The sequence below is a fragment of the Gossypium arboreum genome, chromosome 12, assembly GCF_025698485.1.
Source record: "Gossypium arboreum isolate Shixiya-1 chromosome 12, ASM2569848v2, whole genome shotgun sequence".
Lineage (NCBI taxonomy): Eukaryota > Viridiplantae > Streptophyta > Magnoliopsida > Malvales > Malvaceae > Gossypium > Gossypium arboreum.
The window spans coordinates 76016649-76044281 of record NC_069081.1 but is presented as its reverse complement, the minus strand read 5'-3'; the positions used below and the strand labels follow the sequence as shown (position 1 = coordinate 76044281).

Genomic DNA, 27633 nt, shown 5'->3' with positions numbered 1-27633 from the left:
CACTAAGTGTGCGAAATCGAGTAGTAAGCACTGTGTGTGCGTACTCTATATATATGGAGGTGTGTCTCCATTGAATTGAGTATGGACAGCGGATCGGGTAAGTACCTCGAGCTCATGACGAATAGAGAATACGATCATGCTTGGGGTTGAATTTGGTAAGCCTTAAATCTATGTGATGATTGAAATTGTATGGTTGTGCTGGAAAATGAGTTAATGTGTAAAAATGCTTGATTATCTTGTTGTGTAGAATATGAAATGTGGATGTATGAATTGGTACAGATTGGACCGAAAGGTCCGAGGTATTATGGTATAGATTCGATATGGACGAGTACCTAGCCTCATTTGTTGTACATGTAGTAGTAACTTTATCGGTGGATTGATGAATGCTTATGACTTACTGAGTTGTAAACTCACTCGGTGTTTTCTTGTCACCCATTTTAGGTCTCTTGGACTCGTGTTGTTGCGTGCTCGAACCGTCGTTGAAGTCATCACACCGGCTGAAATCGTGTGGTATTGTTTTTGTTGTTGAAGAACATTTGGCATGTATAGGCTATTATATTTTGTCGAATTGTGGGTTGTAAACTTTAAGCCATGTGAAAATGGCCTATGTGGTCGCCGAGTGGGATGCTAGAACCTATAGCCACGAGTCTTAGAAACTCAAATTTTGATAAGGTGGCCATAATTTGTGTCATGTATGATGGATGATTAAGGCCAAGGAAAAATTCATGAAATTGGCATAGTCTACTGCAGTAACTGTTGCGGACAGCAGCAGTGAGATGAGATTGAAAAATCACTAAAAATAGTAGAAGTAGAATTAAATAGTGAGTAAATTATGGAACTGAACCTTGATGAATCTATTTTTATATGGATGAAACGAAACGACCATATGAGCAGTATACTGAGAAATATTAAAGTTCTCGTGAGATAGGGCCAGAACGGTTTCTGGGTCCCCTGTCGCAACTTTGAAAATTTACCATAAATTATCAAGAAAGAATTAGGAGTCATACCTTATATGTACAGATTCCATTTTGAGTCTAGTTTCATTAGAAACAAACGGCACCAGTATTAAAGCCCTGTACAGAGAGATATTCAAGTTGTAACGTGCGAAGGTCAGAGCAGTCGATCCCTGTAACATGGGTGACTTTAACTAATAAACTGTACCAATTGGCCCAACCAAAATTCTAAAATAAATCCATGGATGGGTATATGAGTCTAAATTCAGGAAAATTTACGAAACCAGTTTCCGAGTTTTGAAACTCGAGATATGATTTTAGGGCGACGGTGACGCAGTTTTCCAGCCTGTCCAGAAATGCCAAATTGGTCGGTACTTTAAGAGGATTTGTCTCGTTAACCCCTCGTGTCCGACACCGCGATGGTCTCGGGTTTGGGGTGTTACATTATATTTCAAAGGCATAAAGTGGGACATGCATAATTAAATTAAATAATAAAATATAAAATTATATTTAATAATTCATTTTAAAATATTTCATTAATAGTTTGGGTTTTAATTAATTAATTAAATTGGATAAATTTTATTCTTTGGTCCTCTAACTTATTGATTTATTTTGGATAGGTTTGATAGCTTTATTGGATTACAAAACCGTCCAAATTGGAGACCAAGTTAACCCAATATTCGGTTACACATGGCTGTTCATTTAAACCATTCTTTGGTTTAATTACACAAGCTCCTTGCAGTGTTGAAGAAATTAAAGATTTGCCTGAGGATTTACAATTGACCGAGTCTCAATCCTAAGTTGTGTGGCATCCAAAATTGCTTAAAAATCAAGCAAAAATCAAGTCAAAAGCCACTAAGCATTGCCGGACACCATTTGAGGAGATTTGAAGAGGTTAACATCCACTATTTTTAGCAAACTACTCGCCTCTCTTCACCTATAAATAAGACCCCCTCATTTCTTAACCCCTTATCCCTCATCATTCTCTTCTCTCTCAATTCTCTTTAGCATTTTCCATTCCCCACGCCTAGCATCATCTCTTCATAGAGATTTTAGCAATTAAGCCTCTTAAAGAGCCCTTGGTCGGCCACCTTGGAGAGCCATCAAGAAAGGAGCAAAGCGAAGGAGCGAAGTAGCCTCGTCATTAGAGTCTTGGGTGACAACCACTCGATTTGGGTTTAATCTTTCTTTTTTAATTTAATATAAAATGTTTGCTATGTGTTCTTTGTTCTTGTTTACAACAATGTTAGCTTAATTTTGTTTAAGCTAGGATGATTGCTTTGATTAAATAATATTTATTCGATTCATGCTTATAATGTTTGTGCCTCAATCGATCATGTTTTCAATTAAAATCAAGTCTCGTATTTCGTTCATACGTGATTGAAATGCACTGAATTAGCTGAGCGATCATAACCGATTTACGACTAGTTGACACATAATTGAAATGTGCATGCTCAATTTAGATCCTATCTCGATTAGATTGCAAGTTGCATAACAACTCTAACCAAGCTCATTATCGCATAGTTTTTAGATTTGTGTGATTAAACTGCTTCAAACCTAACATGTCCCTGTTACCTCACACGAATGCTAAGAAACCCTTAGTAAATAAGGATCAGTAAAATGCATATTTACTAAGTAAAGGATTCCGAAATGACCTAATGTGGTTTCCAAACTCATGAAAGATTGAGTTGCCATGGAATGTTTTTCCAAACGTAATTATCCTAGTTTATTTATGTTATAATTGTTGCAAATTGTGTTTAATTTTGGTAAAATTTATTTCATTCATATAGTTTGCATACTTAGGATAATTTGCATTAGGGATCATTGCATTTAGTTTAATATATTTTAATCATCACTTTTCAACTATATTGTGTTTTTATTTACCAAATTGTTAATATAATTTTACAAATTCGGTGACTTAGCACAAATACAATCCCTGTGGAGACGATAATTCGATACTTACTTATTACTTGATAATGACTGTGTACACTTGCACAAACCTACGCGTTACAAGTTTTTGGCGTCGTTGCCGGGGATTGTTAACTGTTGCCATAGTTTTTTTTTGTGAATTATTTACTTCCAATTTGGTTTATTTCTAACATTACTAACTTATTCTTTTTAATTTTGTGATTTTCTTCTTAAGAGTTTATGAGCGTAGATCGAATTATCGATTTACTCCCTATAGACCTTGAAATTGAGCGAACTTTCAGACAAAGAAGACGTGAACGAATAGCTCAAAGACAAGTTGATATGGACCTTGGAAATCAGAATCAAGACGAAGGTAATGAAGCCAATCATGTACGAAATGTCATCCTAATTGTCGATGATAGGGATCGTGTAACACCCTTACCCATATTCGACGCCGAAACAGGGTACACTGCGTTACTGGACATAAGCTTACACAATCGTACAAAATCGAGAAAATAATTTTTGTCCAAATTTAAAACTTTTCCTTCACATGCATATCATCCCTTATACGGGCCCACAAGGCCCAAAACATACATTGGGTGTGATTTGGGACTCAACCGAGAACTTTCGAAACTTTTACAGCACTTAGAAAATTTTCTTATTTTGAAGGGTCACACGCTCGTGTGGGTAGGCCGTGTGGTCACCCAAGCCACACCCGTGTCCTCAACCCGTGTAACTCTCTACTTATGACGTAATCATCACAATTAGGGTCATATGGCCAACTCACACACCCGTGTGCTTAGGCCATGTGGCGAATTAAATTCCATAAAATCATGTACGGACTTCACACGGCCTAGGCACATGCCCATGTCCTAAGGTCGTGTCCTTCATACGGTTGAGACACACAGCCATGTCTACCCCCGTGTGGCCTAAAAAATGGCTATTTATCAAGCCATTTTCCACTCTCACATGCACATAATAAATCACAACTCCCATGGCACAATCTTAAGCATATAAATGCATTTAAGTCAACCAAAAAAAACCAATAACATGTCATTCACATACCCACATCCATCTTGCTAATTGCATCATACTACCAATTCAATTCATTCTAAATTCATATTCATGGTTAAAACATATCATATCAATTTCATCGTATACGTACTCTTAACACCATACTTTACTAAATCTAAACATACCAAATCACATTCAATCATAAGACTATTTGACCACATTCAACCATTAGGTCTTTTAGCCATAAACTGCAATCCATCATATATCAATTAAATAAAAATCACATCACAAAACATTAGCAAATGCATATGAATAAAGTTATAAGCTTACAACCAATTAACCAATATAAGCCAATTTACATGGCTACACATTACATCAAACCCTTGACCATTACAAGTCACTATCTTTGGCTAAATCGTAATGACACATTCACAAATGACTAAGTCCCTATACATGTCATAAACTTAAGAGGTTTGTATTAATTTTTACCCACGATGATAGCTTGATAGTGTGATAGCATCTCCAGCAATCTCCAACCCGAGCTAGCATACAACCTTATAAGTTCGCATGAAAATATTGAATGATTCATGCTAATCATAAACCATGCTTGACAATATAAGCACAAGTTCATATAAATTAACTATAAATCTCAAGGTTTGTAACATATCCAATTCACATGTTTATTCTTTTTTATTTATCAACATAATTTAACATAACTTTACTTTAGCCTAGCAACCAAATCTCTTCATTGTAACATGTTTCTTACTTAGCAATTCATTTCAAACATCATAGTAAGAGTACACATTACTTATGTGTCTTCATGTTTTCATGCATATGGCTTAACACATATCAAATTGTCTAAACTTTTTCTCCCCGTACTTTCTTAACCATTTTAATAGACAATTATGTCTATATTTCCCTTTTCTCATAACTGATAAATCACAATTCAAATGAAAAACATTTACTATCTTACCAATCGATTTGGCCCCAAGGCCTTACACATGTTCGTCAACCAATTCTACCATGAGCTTTTACATCATAAATATAAACACTTAATCACAAGATTTCATAAATATTTTTGATAGACATTAATATCAATCTTTCCTTCATTTTCATATACAATGAGTCACAATCAAGGAAAATAAAACATTTCACATCTCAATTCCATTTGGCCTAAAAACCTTTTTCATAAGTATCAATCAACTTTACCATGTATTTAATCACATATGGGCCAATAATCACATGGTTAACTTAAAGTCACTTTCATAGTGATCATGAACTCATAATATCATAAAGCCAAAGCTTATAAACTTTACGTACATACCTGTCCAAACTCGTAACACAGTCATATCTTTTCACATCTTTGACATAATCTTTGAATTACCCGTTGGGTTTCTCATTGAACCACTTGGAATACTATCGGATACACGGAATACCTTTTCACATAAGTGTCACTTATGTAGCCAATGCTACCACATATCACATATCACATAATGCTCATTCTCAAGCTAATCATGGGCCTACGCACACAATCTGACAGTCAAGATGTAGCTATTCGACCTGCTCACACAAGCTGACAGGTATCAGCAACACATGCTGGAATACCTAGCCACCGGTAGGACGTACATGACTAGCACCCGGATCATGTAGTCAAATATACACATAATCTTATGAGTTCATAATCACATAGTTCCTAGTGACATGTCACATTGTATCCTAAGTTATTCCTAAGGTTCAACCGGGAACTTCGAGGTATCATATTTTCGTCAAATCGTCATCGAGTCATCATTAATCAAATCCAAAGGGATAAATATACATTTCATGCAATATCAACCATTTAACACATAATAGCATAATGTTGAATTATTTACACACGAACTTACCTCGATACCAAAAATGGTAAAAAGGATCTAACCGTTAAATACCCATTTTCCCTCTTCTATGCTCGAATCTCTTTTTTCTTTATCTATAATATCAAATTTAGCTCACTTATTAGTCACATTATTCATTGTGACCCAAAAATCATATTATGGCAAAATTACGTTTTTTCCCTTAAACTTTGTCTTATTTACACTTTTGCCCCTAGGCTTGTAAAATGATTTTCATTCAATTTCTTTGTACTTTAAGCCTAGCCGAACCCTTTTTATAACTATAGCAACCACATTTTTCATTTTATCACACTTTTACAACACTTTTTATAGTATTTTACAAGTAGGTCATTTTATGCATTTTCACCGAATCACTTAGTAAAAGTTGTTTCTCTAACCATAAATGTAACACCTCTTACCCGTATCCAAGGTCGGTATGAGGCATTACCAGACTTAACCATACACATAGACGAAAACTGGGCCATACAATTTCATTTAATTCAAAACTTTTCAAACACATGCATAGACTCATATTTAAAGACATATAACGTGGAATAAATGAGCACTTACACATCCATAATCATGCAATAACATGTCTTTCACTTTAAACATATTTGCTTACCATCTTGTATATAATATGCATTCTTACATTAACTAGAACTAGACATGCTAAATCTTATTCTCATTTTATACCATCATAACGTAGTTACCAATTTGTCCATTAAACATCCATATTTAAGGCAACATTACTCATTTCCATTTAATTCATGATCCACTGGCCTGCATTTAACTTATCTGATGTATTACCAATCATTCATAACAAACAAAGCTAACTATATCATCACATCAAAACATACGGCATGGCATGATTAATTAAACTTATAAATCATATTGGATAAGGACCACATCTCATGATCATATACGATAACTCAATGCAGACTGATACGTATGGTCAAAATCATAATAATAATACATAACACAAACCAACTTCCTATACATGCCACTCACTTGATATTTCTAATATTTGAATTAATTCCCCCAAAAATGATAGTTTGATAGTGATAGTGTGACTAGTTGCTGACGATCCCCGAGCCTGTAGCTTCGAAATGAAATCTATAAAACAGAGGAAACAAAGTAAACGGAGTAAGCATTACAATGCTTAGTAAGTTTTAAGCAGTGTCAACAGATAACAATTAAATTATAACATAGTTGTTCGTATTTTTATTTCACTCTTCCTTCGGGCATACCATCCCTTTACCGAATATGCACATCTCATCATATACAATAGGCAGATAAACTTTCACATAAAAGTGAGCTCATGTGACATAGATATATTGTATAATTTCACATAACCTCTCACACTGATCCGATGTCACATAATCATAGGAATAGTCTCATAGATTGCTCACGTATGCATCACATAACTACCTTATGATTTAGTTAAAGTCAAGCTCACATATAAACTTGGAGTACATACCTGTTTAACCTTTCACATTGAATATATTTATAAGCAATTCTTATTACGAAGTCTTATAGCTTTAACCTTTACTCGGATTATCGGCGAGACCTTTAGCTCAGATAAAATCTCCACACGAAGTTATCGGGTCTTACCCGGACAAAATCTCCACACGTACTCATCGGGTCTTACCCGGACATAATCTCCACACGTAGTCATTCGGTCTTACCCGGAATATATTTCCAAGTTTCATGTACATTTAATCAGATGTTACAACATTCACATCGACTGTCATATTTGTAATTCATTTGCCTCATCATATATCTAATAATACACACCTTTCACATTTGGTCATTCGGCCACAATATACACACATCTCCTACATATTTCACACTAGCCATTCGGCTTTACCACATATACATATCTCATACATATTTCACACTAGCCATTCGGCTTTACCACATATACATATCTCATATATATATTTCACATTAGCCATTCGGCTTTACCACATATACATATTCATACATATTTCACATTAGCCATTCGACTTTACCACATATACATATCTCATATATATATTTCACATTAGCCATTCGACTTTACCATATATACATATCTCATACATATTTCACACTAGCCATTCGGCTTTACCACATATACATATCTCATATATATATTTCACATTAGCCATTCGGCTTTACCACATATACATATCTCATACCTATTTCACACTAGCCATTCGGCTTTACCACATATACATATCTCATATATATATTTCACATTAGCCATTCGGCTTTACCACATATACATATCTCATACATATTTCACATTAGCCATTCGGGTTTACCACATATACATATCTTATATATATATTTCACATTAGCCATTCGGCTTTACCACATATACATATCTCATACATATTTCACATTAGCCATTCAGCTTTACCACATATACATATCACATACATATTTCACACTAGCCATTCGGCTTTACCACATATACATATCTCATATATATATTTCACATTAGCCATTCGGCTTTACCACATATACATATCTCATACATATTTCACATTAGCCATTCGACTTTACCACATATACATATCTCATATATATATATTTCACATTAGCCATTCGGCTTTACCACATATACATATCTCATACATATTTCACATTAGCCATTCGGCTTTACCACATATACATATCTCATACATATTTCACACTAGCCATTCGGTTTTACCACATATACATATCTCATATATATATTTCACATTAGCCATTCGGCTTTACCACATATACATATCTCATACATATTTCACATTAGCCATTCGGCTTTACCACATATACATATCTCATATATATATATTTCACATTAGCCATTCGACTTTACCACATATACATATCTCATACATATTTCACATTAGACATTCGGCTTTACCACATATACGTATCTCATACATATTTCACACTAGCCATTCGGCTTTACCACACATATATATATTTATCTTGTGCATCAATTTCAGCAATAGCTTATAAGCAACTCAAATAGTTTCATCAATGTTTACAACAAATTCACATATTCACTACAAGCTGTTTTCCTGAGCAATAGTCACTAAATTATTTATAACTGGAGCTACAAAACTCAGAATCAATTTCCGTTAATTTTCCCTAAATATAGACTTATATATCGTCCATCCATAAAATTTTCAGAATTTTAGGTTTGGCCAATCAATACCAGATATTTCTTAAAATTTTCCCTGTTTCACTGTTTAACTAATCTGACCACTCTTCACTACGAATCAAATTTCTCATTGTACAGAATTCAAAATATGTTATATTTGATTTCATTTGAAACTAGGCTCATTAAGGAGTCTAAGAATATAAATTTTATCTTATAACCATTTTTTTACAAATTATAATGATTTTCTAAAAAGCAGAGCAGGGATTTGAGTCATTCTAACACTTGCCTCACACAACTTTAAATATCTCTTTATAGGAAATTTCTTTGCTTACACGGTCTCTTTTATAAGAAACTAGACTAATTAAGCTTTGATTACATATTTTAGTCACCCTATAATTCCACACCAAAAATTTATAGTGATTTTCTAAAATCACATTACTGCTGATGTCCTCAGCAAATTATTGCAATTTACTCTTAAATTTCCAAGTCCAAACACTTATGAACTTACCATTTGAGTTTAAGACATATCATGGCCACATCATATCTTATTAAATCAACTCATTATGTCCTATTATGATTGAATTTACTCAACGTTTAATCACTTAAAACTTACCTCGGAAGTGGTCGACAACTAGATATCCACGGCTATTCGTTTACTTTCTCTTTTCCCCTATCCGACTTTGATCCTCTTTGCTCTTAAGCTTAATATTAACCTAAGATGACCGAATGCTTCCCTCCCTTCTTCCTCTTTTCATTTCGGCCAAGAAGAACCGATTTCTCCTTTTCTTTTCCTCACCCTTTCATTCTTCTTTTCTTTTATTATCCTTATTATTTCTTTTATTTATTTCCTTTCTTTTACATAAAATAATAACCATTTAATTAAGATTTACTACATATTTTAATATATATACCATCATGGCCGGCCACTATGTATAAAAAAAAGGAGTATTTGACATGCAAAACCATTGTTTTCACTACATGCTTTAATAGATCCTTATAGATTAACCTATCACATTTCAAAAGTGTCACACATAAGTCCTATTAACTAAATTCACATGCAATCGACTAAATCGAAGCTTAAAACTTTCACACATTCATATTCACATATTTTAGACAATATATATCATATTCAAATACTTCGGTGACTCGGTTTAGCGGTCCCAAAACCGCTTCCCGACTAGGGTCAATTTAGGGCTGTCACACAAAACCACTGTTCTGAGTAGGCCTAAAATCGGGCTGTTACAGATCGATGCATCAAACAATATGCTGTGCCACTTTTTAGTGAGTTAAATCTAGGAATTAGAAGACCAGATATTGAGGCAACCCAAAATTGAAACCAATGATGTTTCAAATGCTCCAAACGATGGGCCAATTCAGTGGTATGCCCACGGAAGATCCACATCTCTACCTTCGATTATTTATAGAGGTGAGTGATTTATTCAATATAGCTGATGTGACTAAAGACGCACTGAGGTTGATGTTGTTTTCGTACTCGTTGTGAGATCAAGCACGAGCATGGCACAATTCATTGCCGCCAAGTTCCATATCTACATGGTAAGAATTAGCAAAGAGATTTTTGGTTAAGTATTTCTTACCTAGCAAAAACACTAAGTTGAGGAACGAGATCACAACTTTCCAACAATTGGATGACGAGTCTTTGTATAAGGCTTGGGAACGATTCAAGGAGTTACTGTGTAAGTGTCCTCATCATGGGATTCCTTATTGTATCCAGTTGGAGACATTCTATAATGGTCTCAATGAACATACAAGATTGATGGTAGATGCTTCTGCGAATGGTGAAATTTTGTCTAAGTCTTATAATAATGCTTATGAGATCATCGAGAGGATCGCGAGTAATACCTATTAATGGCCAACAAATCGAACAGCTTCTAAAAGACATGTAGTTGGAGTTCATGAAATTGATGCCCTCACTTCGTTGTCAGCTTAAGTATCGTTTATTTCATCTATATTAAAATAGTTTTTACCGCTAATAGTGCTAATAATTTTGCATCTCAGCCACCAAGTCTGTTTGAAGTAGTTTCCTGTGTGTACTATGGGGAAGGTTATTCTTTTGAGAAATGTCCATCAAATCCTGAGTCGGTGTACTATGTGGGGAACCAGCATCAAAATAGGAGTGGACAAGGACCCCAGTCCAACTTCTACAATCCTTCATGGTGTAATCATCATAACTTTTCTAGGAGCAACCAAGGAAATGGACCAGATAACAACTTCTTACAGCATAAACCCAACCAATCTTCAGGGTTTAATCAATAAGCTCCAAAACCACCTCAAGCTGAAGCATCAAACAGTTTGGAGAACTTGTTGAAAGCCTACATGGCCAAGAATGACACTTTGATCCAATGTCAAGCAACAACATTGAAAAATTTGGTAAATGAAATGGGTCAATTAGCTACGGAGCTTTGTAATAGACCACAAGGAACATTGTCGAGCGATACTGAGAATCCAAGAAATTTGGGTAAAGAACATATCAAGGCAGTGGCATTGGGAAGTGGTAAAATTCTAGAACCCCTATTGATTGATGTCGAAGATAAGCCCATTGAGAAGAATCAACCAGCTGTTGAAATTCCTACACCAAAAGATTCAGAATCTGCAAAGATTGACAAGGTAAATCCTAACATAGTGAATTCAGATACTTTAACATCTTCTTTGGATACAGATTTACCTACTCAAAAGAGTTATCTGATTCAATCGAAAGTTCCATGACCTCCATAACTGCAAAGATTGTAGCAACGCAAATAGAAAAATAAGGTGCAATTCAAAAAGTTTTTAGATATTCTAAAGCAGTTACACATCAATATTTCGTTAGAAGATGCTTTAGAACAGATGTTGAATTATGTGAAGTTTATGAAGGATATACTGTCCAAGAAGAAACGGCTGAGTGAGTATGAGACTGTTGCCTTGACGAAGGAGTGCAATGCATTCTTGCAGAATAAACTGCCACCGAAATTGAAAGACCCAGGAAGCTTTACTATACTCTATAACATTGGTGAATCTTACTGTGGTAAAGCTTTGTGTGATTTAGGAGTGAGTATCAACTTGATGCCTAAGTCTATTTTCAAGATGCTAGGGATAGGTGAAGTAAGACCTACAACTATGACGCTTCAGCTAGCGGATCGATCTTTAGCATATCCCAAGGGAAAGATCGAGGATGTTTTGGTAAGAGTTGATAAATTTATTTTTCCTACTGATTTCATTGTCTTAGATTTTAAAACAGATAAGAAAGTGTCGATCATCCTTAGGAGACCTTTCTTAGCCACAAGAAGAACGTTAATTGATGTGTAGAAAGGTGAACTCACCATGCGAATTCAAGACGATCAGGTAACCTTTAACATTCTTAAAGCAATGAAATTTCTCGATCTTGCAGAAGAGTGTTCAGTTATGGAAGAGATAGAAACCTTGGTTTCCATGGAAAGCAATTTTGAAAAACATCCATTGGAGAAAACCTTGGATCTTGACCCTTTGGAGGATGAAGAAGGTGAAAAAAACATGGCTTTGATGGAAGCTAATCCAAGAAATTTTATTCAATCCACACGGTTTAAACTATGGGAGTAAGAAGTTAGAGAATTTGTGCAACCCAAGTTTTCAATTGAAGAACCACCTAAACTCGAACTAAAGGTACTTCCTTCTTATTTGAAATACGTTTATTTAGGTGACTGTTCCACTTTGCCTGTGATTATTTCAGCAGAACTGACGAAAGATCAAGAGGAGAAACTAATTGCTATGTTAAAGAAATTAAAGAAAGCAATTGGTTGGACCATAGCTAATATTCGAGGTATAAGTCCTTTTTCATGCATCAAATTATTTTAGAAGAAGGTGAAAGAGCTCGAATTGATGGGCAAAGAAGGCTCAATCCGATTATGAAAGAAGTTGTGAAAAAGGAAGTGATCAAATGGTTAGATGCATGGATCATATATCCTATTTCATATAGTTCGTGGGTAAGTTCGATGTAGTGTGTGCCGAAGAAAAGAGGAATCACGATTGTTGAAAAATGAGTGTGTAATAGCCCGGTTTTAGCTAAATCAAAATAGTGGTTTTGGGGCAACAAATCTAAGGTTGTAAAATTATTTTAATATTATTTTTGGTGTTTACAGTATGTGATTATATATGTGTGAAAGTTTCGTGTAATAATTTTATCGTTTAGGTGGTTAATTTGAGAATAGGACTAAATCGCATAAAATGCAAAAGTTGCATTCCACTTGTTAAAAGTGCTTAATTGCTATGGCTTATTAAATGAAAGGTCATTATGTTGTAATTAGACTATTGATGTGGGAATGGTCATAAATGAGCATATATTAGGTGATTTTATAATGTATTCATTAAGGGTGAATTTGGAATTTAATAATTAAGTTAATAAAACTATAACCAAATATGATTTTTGTCCATCTTTCATGCTTTAGCCAATTTTTACAAGTGAAAAACACCATTCTATACTCATCTAGGGTTTGGCTCATTCAATTTTTGATTAAGATATGTTTTTGCTCGGTTTTTGATGATTTTTATGTTTTTGTGATCATTGCTTTGAGTACTAGCTAGCCCAAGCTTTAATTTTTGAAAGTGTTGATGATTTTGAAAGTTTCCATTTATGAATGCTTGAGATCTTGAATGTTTGATGATGAAAAATGAGTGTTTGTTGATAGGTTATCATGTTTTGTAAAGTGATTTTTAGTGAAATTGCATAAAAGGGTTAATTTGTGAAAATATGAAAATGTGGGGTTAAATGTGTAAATAAATGATAAAAACGGGCTAATATGTATACTATGAAAATTAGGCTAGCATGAAATTAGAAAAAAAAATTGTGTAATTTGTGATTTTGTGAAATAAGAACTAAATTTTAAAAAATGTGAAAGTTTAAGGCGAAAGTGCAAACTAGCTAAATTATGTGTTTGTGGATAAATTGATTAAGTTGATGATTAAGTGGATTAATTTTGAATACATATAGATCCTGAAAGAAAGAAATCGGATCTAGATTGGGGGAAATAAAAACTTATCAAATAGTCGACACCATCCGTTTATTCCAACTACGAGGTAAGTTTATATGCAAATAAATGTCTTTGAATTGAATTATATATGTTTTATTATCATTGAATTTCTATGAATGTTGAATGAGCAAATATGAGCATGAATCGACGAAGTTATGACATCCGAAAGCCCCGTACGAACCTTAGGAATAGTATAGGATATGAATGTCACGAAATTAGGTTATTGAGATGTGATTACATGTATGACCATGTCTGGGACATTGGCATTGTATTGAGATTACGTGTAAGACCTTATCTGGGACAGTGGCATCGATATATGATAGCATGTAAGACTATAGCGGGGATATGGCATTGTACGAGCTTATGCGATTTCTGAGTATCCTTAACAATTTTGAATGGTTCAACGGGCAAAGTTAAGTTGAGAAAGAATATGTGAATGAGCTAAGTGACTCAGGTACATACAAAATTCATATGAGTATTGAAAAAGGGAAATATTTGATGAACTTGATTAATACATTGAATATATGTTCAATGGAAAGGTTTGTGAATTTGAATGATATTAGCTATGCTAAACATATTTGAATTGAAATGCAAATGTTCATGTGATAGCTTTATTTGTTTATGGCTTACTAAGCTTACTAAGCTTACTAAGCTTACTAAGCTTTTAAAGCTTACTTTGTGTGTTCTTTCCATGTTTTATAGATTATCGAAGCTAGCTCAGATTCAGGAATTATCGAGAAACGTTATCACACTATCGATCATCTCATTGGTACATTTGAAGCTTTGTATATATGGTATATGGCATGTATAGGCTAGTGTCATTTTGGTATGTTTTGAGTTATGATATTAGCCATGAGATTTGGCTTGTAAATGATGATGTGTATGGCCATTTGAGTTGGTTGATTTGTATGTTGGCAAGTTATATATGTGATGTTAATAAGTTACCATGTGTTCTAGAATGTTTTCCATGGTTGTTAGTATGGCTAAGTGGTTGCTCATTTGGTTAGTTATTAGTTGATATATTAATACTTGAAAAACAGTATATTTTGGCATGATTTATAGATGATGAATTGGTATGTTTGAGAAACATGAATTGGTTTATTGAAAGATGAGAAAATTCATTTAGGAAATATGTAATTGTGATGATTTTGGCACTTGGATTTGGTATGTTTTTGAATATAAAATTAAGTAGTTGATATGGTTGAATATAGATGACATGATATATGTATAAATTGGTTTGTTTTGGTTGCCTATTTATGTGTTGAATTAGTACCAATTTGGGTTGCTTTGTATACATGAGAGTAGGGTGGCAAATTGACTTTTCAAATGGCCTATTTTTGTCCACACGGGTAGAGACACCGGCATATGTCTCAGCCATGTATGACACATAGTCATGTTACACGGCCGTGTGTTCCTTGGGGTACCCTTCAAATTAAAGTCAATACCCTATAGTTTTGACACAGCCTAGACACACTAGATTGTCTATTGGCCGTGTGTGGCACACGGGCTGGTACATGGGCTTGTGGTCGGCCGTGTGACCCAAGTCAGTAACCCCCTTAGATTTCACACGGCCTAGTACATAGGCGTGTCCTCGGCCGTGTGGTGCAAGTCAGTATGTATGCCCTATTTTCACACGGCCTATGACACAGGCGTGTCTAGTGGTGCGTGTGACCCTGGAATCAAAGAAAATTTCTTAAGTTTCCTAAAGTTTGCAAATGTTATCGGTTTAGTCCCAAACCACTTCTAAGCATGTTTTAAGGTCTCTTAGAGCCTTATAAGAGACAATGTGAAGGAATTGAATGTATTATCATTATGAATGTGTATATTTATGAATTATACAGTGATTGATCGGTAATGCCTCATAACCCTATTTCGACTAAGAATACAGGTTAGGGGTGCTACATTTAATTTGTATCAGAGCTACGGTTTAGTCGATTGTACGACTAACGTAGTGTATGAGAGTCTAGCTATACATGCCATATATATGAACTGCGATAGTGTGATGTTTCCTGACAGTTGAAATGTGTTTTTCTTATAGTAAATGGATCTCGATCTAGCCGTAGATGACGATGTTGAAAGTAATGCGCCCGCTCCCATTCAAGGGGCAGCGCCGGCCAATTCTAGGCCGATTTCTAGTAGCCAAGGGGGAGAGGCTAAGCAAGCCTTCTTCCAAATGATGAGTGAGTAGTTCACGGAGTTCGTTCGAATGAATAGGCTGCTCAAAAACCTCTACCCCCACCTATTCCTTAATAAGTCCCGGTTGTGCCACAAGTGATAGATCTGATTCGATTTAGTAGGCCACCAGTGGATAAGATTCGTAAGCACAATGCTGAGGAGTTCCGAGCCACCATTGATGATGATTCTGAGAGAGCTGAGTTCTAGCTCGAGAATACGATCAGAGTATTCAAAGAATTATCCTGTACTCCAAATGAGTGTATTAAGTGTGTTGTATCATTGCTGAAAGATAATGCGTATCATTGGTGGAAAACCTTAATATCCGTGGTTCCTAAAGAATGGATTACTTGGGATTTCTTTAAATCTGAATTTCGAAAGAAATATATAACTCAACGATTCCTTGATCAGAAGCATAAAGAGTTTCTTGAATTGAAACAGGGTCAAATGACTGTGACTGAGTACGAAAGAGAATTTGTACGATGGAGCAAATATGCTCGGGAATATGTTTCTACCGAAGAGATCATGTGTAAAAAATTCATTGATGGACTGAACAAAGATATAAAGCTATTACTTGGGATTCTGGAAATCAAAGAATTTTTTGTTTTAGTTGAAAGGGCTTGTAAAGCCGAAGATCTCAGCAAAGAAAAGAGAAAAGCTAATTTTGAATCCAGAGATTCGAGAAAGAGATCAACTAGTAAATTGTATCAGTCTACCTCGAAGAAAATTCGAGACTCGTATAATCATTCTAATGCATCTGTGAGACATTCAAACAGAGATCATGAGAAGCAACTTGTGAGTTCCAAAGCCCAAACTACATTTGTTGCTAGTGTTGGCAACATGAAACCTAACCAACCTGAGTGTAAACATTGTGGTAAAAGGAATTCTGGTGAGTGTAGATTGAATGATCGAGCCTGTTTTGAATTTGGATCATTGGATCATTTTATCCGTGATTGTCTAGAGTAGACTGAACAAGATACAGCACAGAATGTGAGGCCGAGTAACACTTCAACTAGAGGTAGACCACCTAGAAACACGAGAAATATGAGTGGTAGTCAAAAAGTGACTAAAGACTCTGCTGTGAGGTTAGGGGCAAGAGCACCTGCACGAGCTTATGCTATTCGCGCTCGCGAAGAAGTGTCATCTCCAGAAGTCATAATTGATACTTTTACTCTCTATGATACTAAAGTTATTGCATTGATAGATCCAGGATCAACTCATTCGTATATATGTGTGAATTTAGTATCCAATAAGACTTTACTTGTAGAGTCTACTGAATTTGTAATTAGAGTATCTAACCCCTTAGGCAAGTGCATGTTGGTTGATAAAGTGTACAAGAACTGTCTGTTGATTATTCAGGATAATTACTTTCCGGCTGATTTGATGTTGTTGCCATTTGATGAATTTGATATAATTCTGGGAATGGATTGGTTAACGACTATTTGAATTGCAAATGAAAGATGATTGATCTGAGATGTCATAATAATGAGATTATCCGAATTGAGTCAGATGATTTGAATGGCTTGCCAATGGTGATTTCATCGATGTTAGCTCAGAAATATGTGAGAATGAGTTGCAAAACTTATTTTGTTTATGTGCTAGATACGAAAGTGACTAAAAAGAAGATCGAATCAGTGCCAGTTGTGTGTGAGTATCCAGATGTGTTTCGTAAAGAGTTACCAAGATTACCACCATTCCGAGAGGTTGAGTTTAGCATTGAGATAGTGCCGGGAACTACGCCAATATTGATAGCTCCATACAGAATGGCTCCGACAGAGTTACAAAAATTAAAAGGCCAGTTGCAAGAACTAACGGATAGAGGTTTTGCAAGACTGAGTTTTTTGCCCTAGGGTGCTCCCGTATTGTTTGTGAAAAAGAAAGATGGCACGATGAGAATGTGTATAGACTATCGATAGCATAACAAAGTGACGATCAAGAACAAATACCCTCTACCACGAATTGATGATTTTTTTGACCAATTGAAAAGGGCTACAATGTTTTCAAAGATAGATTTGAGATTGGGCTATCACCAGTTATGAGTTAGAGACTCTGATGTGCCAAAGATAGGTTTTTGAATGAGGAACGGGCACTATCAATTCTTACTTATGCCTTTTGGACTAACAAATGCTCCTGTAGTTTTTATGGACTTAATGAATCGAATTTTTAGACCGTATCTAGATTGATTTGTTGTTGTGTTCATAGATGATATTTTGATATATTCACGAGATGAAACTGAGCATGCCGAGCATTTGAGAAATGTATTACAGACTCTTCGTGATAAGCAGTTATATGAAAAATTCAGTAAATGTGAATTCTGGTTAGGTGAGGTTGGTTTTTTGGGACATATTGTTTTAGAATCGGGTATTCAAGTCGATCTGAACAAGATTTCTGCAATAATGGATTGGATCCCTCTGAGAAATGCATCCGAAGTCTGCAATTTTCTGGGACTAACCGACTATTATAGACGATTTGTGAAAGGCTTTTCTATGATTGTGACTTCGTTGACAAGATTGCTTTAGAAAGATGTAAAGTTCGAATGGTCCAAGAAATGTCAGAAAAGTTTTGATCAGTTGAAGGTTCTTTTGATTGAAGCTCCTGTATTAGTACAGCCAGAATAGGTTAAAGAATTTTTGATCTATAGTGATGCATCTTTGAATGGTCTGGACTGAATTTTGATGCAATAAGGCAAAGTTATAGCTTATGCCTCAAGACAATTGTAGCTGCATGAAAAGAATTACCTGACGCACGATTTAGAGTTAGCAGCCATTGTGTTTGCGTTAAAGATTTGGTATCATTACCTGTTTGGTGAGAAATGCCATATTTACTCAGATCACAAGAGTTTGAAATATCTAATGACTCAGAAAGATTTGAATTTTTGATAGTGGAGATGGCTAGAATTGCTAAAAGTTTACGAGTTAGTAATTGACTAGCATCCGGGAAAAGCAAATGTTGTTGCCGATGCATTAAGCTGAAAATCTTTGTTTACTCTACGTGCAATGAATACTCAGTTGGCTCTATCTGATGATGGATCAATTGTAGCTGAGTGTAAAGCGAGATCGTTGTTTGTACAGCAGATTTATGAAGCTCAAAAGACTGATAATGAAATGTTAGTTAAAAGAGCTCAGTGTGATTCAAACCCTGATTTAGAATTTCAAGTTGATTCAAATGACTGTTTAAGATTCAAAGGCCGAATATGTGTTCCGAGAAATTTAGAGTTGATTCAAAATATTTTGAATGAAGCACATAATAGTCGTTTATCTATTCATTCGAGAAGTATGAAAATGTATAACGACTTGAAACAGCTTATTGGTGGCATGGTATGAAACGTGATATTTTAGAATTCGTTTCTAAATGTTTAATTTGTCAGCAAGTTAAAGCTGAGCATCAAGTGCCATCTGGTTTATTGCAATCAGTTATGATTCCTGAGTGGAAATGGGATAGACTGACTATGAATTTTGTGTCGAGATTGCCCCTATCTCCGAGTAAGAAAGATGCAATCTGGGTTGTTGTTGACAGGTTGACAAAATCAGCTGATTTCATTTCGGTACGAATGGACTATTCGCTTGATAAGTTATTGAGCTGTATATCTCCGAGGTGGTGAGATTACACAGGGTACCTATTTCCATTGTATTTATCGAGATTCGAGATTCACTTCACGATTTTGGAAGAAACTACAAGATGCATTGGGTACAAAGTTACATTCCAGTACCGCATTTCACCCACAGACAGATGGTCAATCTGAGCGAGTTATTCAAATACTTGAGGATATGTTATGTTGTTGCATTCTTGAGTTTGAAGGTACGCGGGAAAAATATTTATCGTTGTTTGAATTCGCGTATAAAAATAGTTTTCAATCGAGTATTAAAATTGCACCTTACGAAGCTTTATATAGTCAAAAAATTTGAACACCTTTTTATTAGATTGAACTAAGTGAGAATAAGATTCACAGTGTTGATTTGATTAAGGAGACTGAACAGAAAGTTAAAGTGATCCTCGATAGTTTGAAAGTAGCATCAGATCGTCAGAAATCATACATAGACTTGAAACGAAAAGATATTGAATTTCTAATCAGGGATAAAGCATTTTTGAAAGTATCTCCATAGAAGAAAATACTTCGATTCGTTCGTAAAGGTAAATTGAGTCTGAGATTCATCGGGCTGTATGAGTTTATTGAGCGAGTTGGACTAGTGGTTTATCGACTAGCATTGTCGTCTGAGCTAGAAAATATTCACAATGTATTTCATGTATCGATGCTACGAAGGTACAAATCTGATCCTTCACATGTTATTTCCTCTACCGAAGTCGAGATTCAGCCAAATTTATCGTATAGTAAAGAACCGATTCGAATTCTAGCTCATGAGATCAAAGAACTGAGAAATAAAAGAATAGCATTAGTAAAAGTATTATGGCATCGACAAGGTGAAGAAGAAGCTATGTGGGAACCCGAGGATGCTATGAGAATGCAATATCCAAACCTATTCATTGGTAAGCTTTTTGGGGACTAAAATCCCTAAGGAGGGAGTTGTAACAGCCCTATTTTAGGTAAATCAGAATAGTAGTTTCAGGACCACAAATCCGAGGTCGTAAAATTATTTTAATATTAATTTTGGTGTTTACAGTATGTGATTATATATGAGTGAAAGCTTCATGTAATAATTTTATCATTTAGGTGGATAATTTGAGAAAAGGACTAAATCACGTAAAATGCAAAAGTTGCATTCCACTTGTTACAAGTGCTTAATTGCTATGGCTTATTAAATGAAAGGTCCTTATGTTGTAATTAGACAATTGATAGTGGGAATGGTCATAAATGGGCATATATTAGGTGATTTTACAATGTTTTCATTAAGGGTAACTTTGGAATTTAATAATTAAGTTAATAAAACTATAACCAAATATGATTTTTGTCCATCTTTCATGCTTTAGCCGATTTTTGCAAGTGAAAAACACCATTCTATATTCATCTAGGGTTTGGTATGTATTTTGCTCAGTTTTTGATGATTTTTACGTTTTTGTGATCGTTGCTTTAAGTACTAGCTAGCCCATGCTTCAATTTTTGAAAGTGTTGATGATTTTTAAATTTTCCATTGATGAATGCTTGAGTTCTTCAATGTTTGATGATGAAAAATGAGTGTTTGTTGATAAATTATCATGTTTTGTAAAGTGATTTTTAGTGAAATTGCATAAAAAGGGTTAATTTGTGAAAATGTGAAAATGTGAGGTTAAATGTGTGAATAAATGATAAATATGGGCTAATATGTATACTATGAAAATTCGGCTAGCATGAAATTAGAAAAAAAATTGTGTAATTTGTGATTTTTTAAAATAAGGACTAAATTGTAAGAAATGTAAAAGTTTAGGGCCAAAATGTAATTTGGCTAAATTATGTGTTTGTGGATGAAAGTTGATGATTAAGTGGATTAATCTTGAATACATAAATATCCTGAAAAAAAGAATCGGATCTAGATCGGGGGAAATCAAAATTTATCGAATAGTCGATACTATCCGTTTATTTCGACTACGAGGTAAGTTTCTATGCAAATAAATGTCTTTGAATTGAATTATATATTTTTATTATCATTGAATTGCTATGAATATCGAATGAGCAAATACGAGCATGAATCGACGAAGTTATGACATCCAAAAGCCCCGTACGAACCTTAGGAATAGTATAGGATATGAATGTCATGACATTAGGTTATTGAGATGTGATTACATGTAAAACCATGTCTGGGACATTGGCATTGTATGAGATTACATGTAAGACCATGTCCGGGAGAATGGCATCATTAATCAATTTCGTGTAAGACCCTGTCTAGGACAATGGCATCGATATATGATGGCATGTAAGACTATATCTGGGATATGGCATTGTATGATCTTATGTCATTTTTGAGTATCCTTAACGATTCTGAATGGTTCAACGGGCAAAGTCAAGTTAAGAAAGAATATGTGTATGAGCTAAGTGACTCAGGTACGTACAAAATTCATACGAGTATTGAAAAAGGGAAATATTTGATGAACTTGATTAATACATTGAATATACGCTCAATGGAAAGGTTTGTGAATTTGAATGATATTAGCTATATTGAACATATTTGAATTGAAATGCAAATTTTCATGTGATAGCTTTATTTGTATATGGCTTACTAAGCTTTTAAAGCTTACTTTGTGTGTTCTTTCCATGTTTTATAGTTTATCAAAGCTAGCTCGGATTCGGGAATCGTTGGGAAATGTCATCACACTATCGATCATCTCGTTGGTACTTTTGAAGCTTTGTATATATGGTATATGGCATTTATAGGCTTGTGTCATTTTGGTATGTTTTGAGTTATGATATTAGCCATAAGATTTGGCTTGTAAATGATGATGTGTATGGCCATTTGAGTTGGTTGATTTATATGTTGGCAAGTGATATATGTGATGTTCATAAGTTACCATGTGTTTTGGAATGTTTGCCATGGTTGTTATTATGGCTAAGTGGTTTCTCATTTGGTTAGTTATTAGTTGATATATTAATTCTTGAAAAATAGTATATTTTGGTATGATTTATAGATGATAAATTGGTATGTTTGTGAAACATGAAATTGTTGATTGAAAGGTGAGAAAATTCATTTAGGAAATATGTAAATTGTTTGATTTTGGCACTAGGATTTGCTATGTTTTTGGATATGAAATTAAGTAGTTGATATGGTTGAATATAGATGACATGATATATGTATATATTGGCATGTTTTGGTTGCTTATTTATGTGTTGAATTAGTACCAATTTGGGTTGCTTTGTATACATGAGAGTAGGGTGGCAAATTGGTTTTTCAAATGGCCTATTTTTGTCCACACGAGTAGAGACACGGGCATGTGTCTCAGCCGTGTGTGACACACTATCATGTTACACGGCCGTGTGTCCCCTGGGGTACCCTTTGAATTAAAGTCAATATACCCTATAGTTTTGACACAACCTGGACCCACGGGCGTGTCTACTGGCCGTGTGTGGCATACGGGCTGGCACATGGGCATGTGGTCGGTCATGTGACCCAAGTTAGTAACCCCTTTAGATTTCACACAGCCTAGCACATGGGGATGTCCTTGGCTGAATGGTGCAAGTCAGTATGTATGCCCTGTTTTCACACGGCCTGTGACACAGGCGCGTCTGGTGGCCGTGTGAGGCACACTGCCTATTCACACGGGTGTGTGACCCTGGAATCAAAGAAAATTTCCTAAGTTTCCTAAAGTTTGCAAATGTTATTGGTTTAGTCCCAAACCACTTCTAAGTATGTTTTAAGGTCTCGTACAGCCTTATAAGGGACAATGTGAATGAATCGAATGTATTATGATTATGAATGTGTATATTTAATTACACTGTGATTGATCAGTAATGCCTTGTAACCCTATTTCGGCTAAGAATACGGGTTAAGGGTGTTATAGAGCATAACGAGTTGATCCCAATGAGAACCGTTACTGATTGGAGAATCAGTATTGATTACAGAAAATTGAATAAAGCCACTCAGAATGACCATTTTTCGTTGCCTTTTATGGATCAAATGTTAAATCGACTAGCAGGTAATGAATTCTATTATTTTTTAGATGGCTATTCGGGATATAACCAAATAGTTGTAGCTCTGGAGGACCAACATAAAACAACATTTACTTGTCCATACAGTGCGTTTTCTTTTAGGCGAAGGGTTAATCTCAGCCCCAATAATCGTTACACCTGATTGGAGCTCACCTTTTGAGATGATATACGATGCAAGTGATTATGTTGTTGGAGCTGTGATGGGTCAAAGAAGAAACAAAGTGTTTCACCCTATTTACTATGCAAGTAGAATTTTGACGGGAGCCCAACTCAATTATACGGTAATTGAAAAGGAACTCTTTGATATAGTTTTTTATTTTGACAAATTCCGGTCATATCTTATAGGTACCAAAGTTACAGTATTTACTGACCATGCGGTCATTAAATACTTGCTCATGAAGACAGATGAGAAACCGAGGCTAATTCGTTGGATACTATTACTCTAAGAATTTGACCTTGAGATCGAAGACAAAAAAGGTGTCAAAAATCAAATAGCTGATCATCTTTCAAGGTTGGAGCAAGATGAGGTAACTCGATCATGTGTGCCTATCAACGAGAATTTCCCAGATGAACAATTATTTATTTGAGGTAAATCGAATTCATGAAACACCTTGGTTTGCTGATTTTGCCAATTATCTTGCATGTGGAATAATTCTTCGAGAAATGACATACCAATAAAGGAAAAAATTCCTTCATGATAGTCGGTATTATTTTTGGGGGGATCCGTTTTTTGTTTAAACAGTGTGCAGATAATATAATCTGAAAGTGTGTACCTAAAAGTGAGATTGCTGAGATCTTGTATCATTACCATTCATCTCCAAGTGGGGGACACTTTGGTGGTTCACGTATTGTAGCTAAGATTTTGCAAGCATGTTTCTTTTGGCCTACACTTTGGGGGACGTTTTGTCTCGATGATGCATTATGGGCCTATCGAACGGCATTTAAGACACCGTTAGAAATGACTCCTTATCGGTTAGTCTTTGGAAAGGCATGTCATTTGCCATTAGAGTTGGAGAATAGAGCTCACTGGGCTTTGAAGCAGTTGAAATTTGATCTTAAGTAAGCCGGTGGGAGAAGGATGTTACAACTTGATGAGTTGGTAAAGCTGAGGTTGTTTTCCTATGAGAATGCCAAAATGTGTAAAGAAAGATCAAAGAGATGGCATGATAGTCATATACAACCTCGTGAGTTTAAAGAAGGTCAGAAGGTTTTGTTGTTTAATTCAAGGTTGAAGTTATTTCTTGGGAAGCTTAATTCCTGATGGAAAGGAACCTATACCATCTACCGAGTTTATCCTTATGGAGCTATTGAATTATACGACAATTACGGAGGTACTGTAATAGCTCGATTTTAGCTAAATCAGAACAGTGGTTTTGAAACCACAAATCCAATGTTAGAAAATTATTTTAATATTATTTTCGATATTTACAACATGTTATTTGATATGTGTGAAAATTTCGTGAGCTAATTTTATCGATTGGTTGGTTAATTTGATAAAAAGGATTAAATCGCGTAAAATGCAAAAGTTGCATTCTATTTGTTAAAGGTGTTTAATTGCTATGATTTAATAAATCAAAGGTCCTTATAGTGTTATTAGTCCATGATTAGTGTTTGTGGACATTAATGGACATGAAATGGATGATATAAATGTTTTATCATTAAGGTTAATTTGGTAAATTGTCTATGTAACACCCCGTACCCGAGTCCGTTATCGGAGTCGAACACAAGGTGCACACAGACTTGACTTAATTATTTTCACAGTCCATTTAAAATTTTTCCAGACAAGCTGGTTACTGCGTCACTGTCGCCTTAAAAATCATATCTTGCGTTTCAAAGCTCGAAAATCAGTTTTGAAATTTTTCCCTGAAATTAGACTCATATGTCCAGCTACATATTTTTTTCTAGAATTTTTGGACGGGCCAATTAGTACAGTTTATTAGTTAAAGTCTCCCCTATTACAGGGATCGTCTACACTGACCTTCGTACATTACGACTTGGATATCTCCCTGTACAGGGCTTCAATACTGATGCCGTTTGTTTCTATAGAAACTAGACTCAAAACGGAATCTATACATATATGGCATGACTCCTAATTATCTCTGGTCAATTTATAAAGAATTTCCAAAGTCGGAACAGGTGATCCAGAAACCGTTCTGGCCCTGTTTTGCGAGAACTTTAATATCTTTTAACATATAACTCATATGACCATTTCGTTTCTTCCATATGAAAGTAGATTCATCAAGGTTCATTTACATAATTTATTCACTATTTAATTCCATTCCTACAATTTTTAGTGATTTTTCAAATCCACACCACTGCTGCTGTCAGCATCTGTTTTCAAGGTAAACTTTACCTATTTCGTGGTTTCCATGGACCAACTAGAGTTTTGTCATACATAGGTCCACATATAATCATATTTAGCCATTCCAATGGCTGATCATTTTCCCAACACTTCCATTCCAGTCCATAGTCACATCATGAAACCATACATATATACATAAACACAAATGGTCTAATGCCATACTCCACTTTTACGAGCCATTTTCGCATGGCTGTACACACATACATCACAAAACGTACTTGAAAAACAGCAAAAGGTAGTCCTATACATGCCATATCCAGAATTCAACTAAAAGAGTACCAAAGGGATTTGATAGTGTGGATGACTTTGACTTCGATGATCCCGAATCCGATAGCTAACGAGCAAAATCTATAAAACAGAGAGCCAAAGCAACGGGGGTAAGCATTTTAATGCTTAGTAAGTCTCAAGTAATGAAATCAGCTTTGACTAAAGTATTACATTCACATAGCTAAATGGATCACTTTAGTAATACACATTCTCATAATCATACTTACTTCACACTTCATCAACATATACACACACAAGGTATCAACCTATCTAAGAGCCGAAAGTTCATTAGTCGATTGAACGAATACTATTTCAAACGAATCGACTTTTCCGATGCACATGTAAACATACCTTATCGTATGGGTTTTTCGAGCATATTAATTGAATTTATTACAGCACCAAAACGCTCACCTTCAAACCGAGTTTCTTCGGAATTTAGCCGGATATAACCACAAGCACAATTGCCTTCGGTCTTAACTCGGATTTGGTAACTTGCACAAATGCCTTGGTCTTAGCCCGAATATAACAACTTCATACGAATGCCTTCAGGTCTTAGCCCGGATATAATCACTAGCATAAATGCCTTCGGGTCTTAGCCCGGATATAATCACTAGCATAAATGCCTTCGGGACGTAGCCCGGGTGTCATTCAAATGCTCATGTACACATATATCAATAATCACAACACATCCATATTTCATTTTCGTTACTAAGGCTCAAACACAAAACATTTATCAAACCTTTCCAATTTCGGCTCAATAGCCACATACAAAGAGCGTGATTTCAATTGACTTTACAATGTAGTCCCTACGCACATTCGGCTATCCACCATAATATGACAAATCATTCAATATAATTCAAGTAGGGTCATTACTCGAAAACTTACCTCAGACGTGGCCGAGTGATTTCGACGGCTATTCGATCACTTTTTCCTTCCCCTTATCCAACTGTGGTCCTCTAAGCTCTTGAGCTAATTCACTCAAATTTAACTTATTAAAATCTCATTATGCTAGCTTATGGCCGAATATGACAAAGAGTTTAAATGGTCATATGGCCACCCTTTAGCTCGAATACACAATGGTCATGCACATTTTTAATTACATCAAGCAATTCAACACAATTCATTCAAACATCAAAGAGAAGCTCAAGGTACTTAGCCCATATATCCATTAGACATTAGAGTCACATGTGTACGAAATCACGAATCGAATTCAACATACTAGCTAATATTTCCCCCTTAGCCGAATTTCTAAGTCAAGCTAAAGCCATCAATAGGCTACCTAAGGCGAATATACACATCAACATATGTACTGTTCATGTGGCGAACATACACATCTATGTTGAGGCCGATTTCAACACTTGATACATTCTACAAGTA

At 35.2% G+C, this 27633-nt stretch overlaps 1 non-coding gene across 1 annotated transcript; it reads right to left on the bottom strand.

Annotated features, from left to right (window-relative positions):
- Positions 1 to 10491: 10491 nt before the first annotated feature.
- On the bottom strand, positions 10492 to 10598 carry LOC128286023 (small nucleolar RNA R71). The gene has a single exon (XR_008276570.1). It is a non-coding gene; the product is annotated as a small nucleolar RNA R71 (small nucleolar RNA).
- Between the last annotated feature and the right edge of the window lie 17035 nt (positions 10599 to 27633).